General features: G+C 46.5%; 1 protein-coding gene across 2 annotated transcripts in view; it reads left to right on the plus strand.

Annotated features, from left to right (window-relative positions):
* Positions 1–2,578, plus strand: part of ZNRF1 (zinc and ring finger 1) — a 49,382-nt gene extending 46,804 nt beyond the window's left edge. Inside the window, exons 5-6 of one of the 2 annotated variants that reach the window (XR_014176221.1) lie at positions 1,427–2,003; positions 2,042–2,578. The gene's annotated coding sequence lies outside the window, so the exon portion shown is untranslated. Of the gene's footprint in view, positions 1–1,426 lie in introns of both variants that reach the window. The other variant, XM_081963056.1, reaches the window with a different exon arrangement.
* Positions 2,579–4,244: the final 1,666 nt, after the last annotated feature.

Raw genomic sequence — 4,244 nt, forward strand, 5'->3', positions numbered from 1 at the left:
TGTATTCAGAGGGTTCTGACCGGTTCTAGCAAACCAGTTGCAGAAATTTTGAGTAGTTCAGAGAACCGGCAAATTCCACCTCTGGCTGGCCCTGCCCCTGTCCCAGCTGATTGATGTGGTCGGTCTATTGCTGCCTCCCATCTGATCAGCTTGGTGGTCTTTTGTTGCCCTGCACAGGAGAACGGAGCTGGAAAGCAGGTTAGTGGGGTGGGGAGGGAATGGGGATTTTGCAGTATCATTCCCCTGCCACACCCATCTAACCATGCCCACCAAGCACTGCCACGCCCACCAAACCGGTAGTAAAAAAAATTGAATCCCACCACTGATACACATTCTGGTCTTATTCTTCTAATACTGGGTTGGATGGATTTTCTTTGTGCTCCTGTAAGGACACTCTCCTCGCCTCTCTCTTTCCTGCTTATCCAACTTTTTGTGTCACAGGAGAGTAGGGGGTGGGAGAACGTTGTCCACTCAGCCCAAGAATTTGAGAAAGATCGTAGGTTGAGGGCCACCTGAAGGAAGATTTATGACTTACGAAAAGATCATCAGTCAAAGACCACCTGTAGAAGATTTAGGGTTGTGTTTCTCAAACTCTGTTGAGGTTGTGGACTTGGACTAGAAGACCTTCCCTCAAAATAACTGTGTTATTCTGTTAACCTTGAGAACTTTAAGGTGCATGGGCTTCAACTCCCAGAATTGTCAATCCAGCATACTGGCTGGGGGAATTCTGGGAGTTTAAGACCGCACATCTTAAAAGTTGTCAAGATGGGGAAACATGAATATTGGGAAATACGACTTTATTGCTGGTGGGGAAGAGTTGGGGACTCAAAATCCTTTTCATGCCAGGGATTGACCAAAATCTGCCTTTGGTCACCAGAAGATCCTTGCAGAATCGGTTGGGAAATCCACCTGACTCTAATAGAGGCCAGCTAAGGGCCAATCGAAAACCTCTCATTCAGGGGTGTCCAAATTTGGGAACTTTTAAGACTTGTGGACTTCAACTCCCAGAATTCCCCAGCCAAGTTTGGACACACCTGCTCTAATTCAGCCTTTCCTGGATCTTTTGGGAAAAGGCAAATTTCCGGGGGGGGGGGGGGGAGGAGTCAAGAAACCCCAGCAAGAAGCAGTGGTGATTATGGTAAGCATCCTCTTCTTTATTGTTTGTTAACCAGTGGAACAGAAGTTGCCTTCATAAGTTGTGGGTACTCCATTACTGGAGGGTTTTAAGGGGAGACTGGACAGCCGCTTGTCTGAAATGGTATGGGGTCTCCTGTTTGAGCAGGGGTTGGTCTAGAGGACCTCCACGGTCCCTTCCAACACTGTTCTTCTTTTATTCGTTGAAAGACACAGAAGCGAAACACATTGGCTTCTTTGCGTAGACGTTTTTGGGAGAGCTTTTCAGTTTGCTTTATTTTTTTCTCAACAGGTCATCTCACCAATCCATCCTTCTTCCACACACCCACTCCCAACTTCCTCCAAACCAGCTCTGGGACACCCCCTCCCCGAAGGCAGCCTGGGCCTTTTAGTGTTCAGTTCTGGACTTCAGAGGCAGGGAAGACACCCAACAAGCAACTGTCGCTCCGCGAGGCCATACTTGGGCTACCGTCTTCCAGTCCGGGCAGGGGGACGAAGAAGAGGGCCTGGGGCAGTAGCCAGTGGCCGCTGCCCCCACCCCACCCCACAGCAACGCCATGATGTTTGTTTGGGCTAGAACCGGCCACGAGCAAAATGGAGCACGACGCACTTCGGTGCCATCCAAGGACTCTTCCTTCCTGCCCATACGCAGGTTCCTTCTTGCAGGGGTGGGTGGGTGGTAGTTTACCCCTCCCTTTTTATTTTCTTGAAACAACAAGGCCATTTCCCCCCTCCCCTCTTGCCTCCCCCCCACTCTCCCCAGCCTTGAGGAGGAGGAGAATCAGGTGTTTTCTGTGGCATTTTTCTGAAGGTGTTGTAAGTTTTTCTTTTCAAATGTTTACAAAACAGCCGCCATTGTGTCAACCAGTGTGCCAGCTGATGTTTATAAGGCTGCATTCTCGGGCAGGTGGGGAGCAGAACTTCCAAGACCTTTTTCTTTTCTCTTCCATCAACAAATCCCCACCCCACCCCCAATTGCCAAAAGTCCCTTTACTCTTTCTCCCCCCCCCCCCCTCGACCTCCGTGCTGGCTTCAGGGGCTGTTGCAAGTCTCCTGCAACAAGATCAGAACCGTTTTTCAGCCCTTTGTGGAGCACAGGACTGGGCCTTTTTCTTAAAGCAACACAAACAGAGGATACGACACCCCCCCACCCCCCACACTCCTGCCCTGCCAGTCCACAATTGAGCACGAAGCAAAGCCTGGCTGAGCCACAGGATTGGGGAATTGGGGTGGGGGAACCCCTGATGGACGGTTTTGACCCGCAAGGAAGGGAAAAAAAAGTATCTGTATTTATATAGGAAAAAAAATGAAAAAAAAAACAAACTTTAAAAATTACAAAAAGGAAAAAAAAAATCAAAGCTTGGGAAGGTCAAACTTCCCCTATTAGTCAAGTGTTTTGATATGGTATTCAATAATGCTCAATAAAATAGTCACTGTTATTTTATTTCCAGGTATTCTTATTTGTCTGATGGATTTGGGATGCGAGGGGGTGGCTGAGCATTTTACCACCCCTCTTTTTAAACTCGGAAATGTGAGTGGACATGTATGGGGGATGGAGCAATGTTTGTGAGCAGTGCTCTGGTTAAGCCACAATCTGAAAACAGGGTGGTTTTTTTTTTTAAAAAAGGAAATAACCTACTGTATTTTTCAGAGTATAAGACGCACCTTTTCCCCCTAAGAGGGTGAAAATCTGGGTGCATCTTATACACTGAATACACCATTTTTGACCTCCCGAAACCGCGCTCCCTTTGCAAAAATGGCCGTGCATAGCTTTTAGGGGGCTGGGGAGGGGAAAATGAGTGAAAAATAGGCCATTCCCCCCCCCCCAGCCCCCAGGAGCACTCTGGAAGCCTCCTAAAGGATATGCATGCTCTTTTTTTTTGACAAAAAACAAGCCGTTTTTGGGAAGTCTGCAAAGTGCAAAACCTTTTGTTTAAATTTGCCTCTTCAAAATCTTGGTGCGTCTTATACTCCGGAAAAAATACGGTAAATGAAACTGCAGCAGGATTTAAATCACTAGAAATTGCCATTTTAAAAAATACAAACAATATCTCCAGGTCCATGGTTGGACTAGAAGACCTCCAAAGTCCCTTCTGACTCGGTCATTCTGTTAAAGGAGGATCTGGCTGCAGGATCCGACCTCCCATATACTACTTGGAGGACCCTGAATAGGTTAAGAGTTGCAGTGCCTAAGCGTACAACCCACGTGGAACTCAAGTGCAGGCAGATAGCAACATGCTGTGTGAATGCATAGACGCTGGTATGTCGGTTACTACCAGAAACATCTACTGATGACAGCTTATTTTTAGCCAACGACAAAGCCAAAAAGGTGGGTTGGTTCTGTCAGTTTTCAAGTCTGATCTAGACACGGAAGGAGCAGCGAAGAGCATCTATGTTCCCTGATGGATGAATCCTGCATTAATCCAGTAGGAAAAATCTGGATTCGTCCTGCTTCAATTCACCGCAGCTTTGACAAGAGCAAAATAAAATAAAAGCTCCCAAGAGAGAAGAGGTGGATCGAAGTAAACTGAAAAGCTGGGAAAAACATGGAATTTTGCTTCCAGGCTCATCCAACAGAAATACTCAGCCTGTTGTCTGCCAACTCTGCATAAGCCAGATTTGCCCCTAAGGCAATGTTAACAAAGAAGGAAATAAAGGGATTAGAAGTTCTTTAAATTAAGGTTTCGCAACCTCCAGTTTCAGTGAAATACATTAAATCGGCACTGAAGCATCTGAGGAAAAGGTTGGTGTGTGGTAACGACAAAGATAAGTGTTGCTTTCTGTATGTGTTGTTGTTGTGACATCTCGCAGATATACCAAAGGAGTGGAATTTGTGTTGTATTGCCACAAAGGATTGGATCCAACAGATGCCTTTGGAACTGTTTCCTAACTTTGGAGACTCCCGGTGTGGACTTCAATTCCCAGAATTCTCCATGAGCTTGCTGGTTGTGGAATTCTGGGAATTGAAACACACACACACACACACACACAGGGTTGGAAAATGTGGCCTTAACTTATTTCCCGGCTTAGTTCAAAAGGCCAACCACTGACCTCAAATTACGCCTGAGCATTTCCATATTACGTGAATAAACACAAACACACAGCATTAA

Source organism: Natrix helvetica (assembly GCF_964273705.1).
Source record: "Natrix helvetica genome assembly, chromosome: 10".
Taxonomy (NCBI): domain Eukaryota; kingdom Metazoa; phylum Chordata; class Lepidosauria; order Squamata; family Natricidae; genus Natrix; species Natrix helvetica.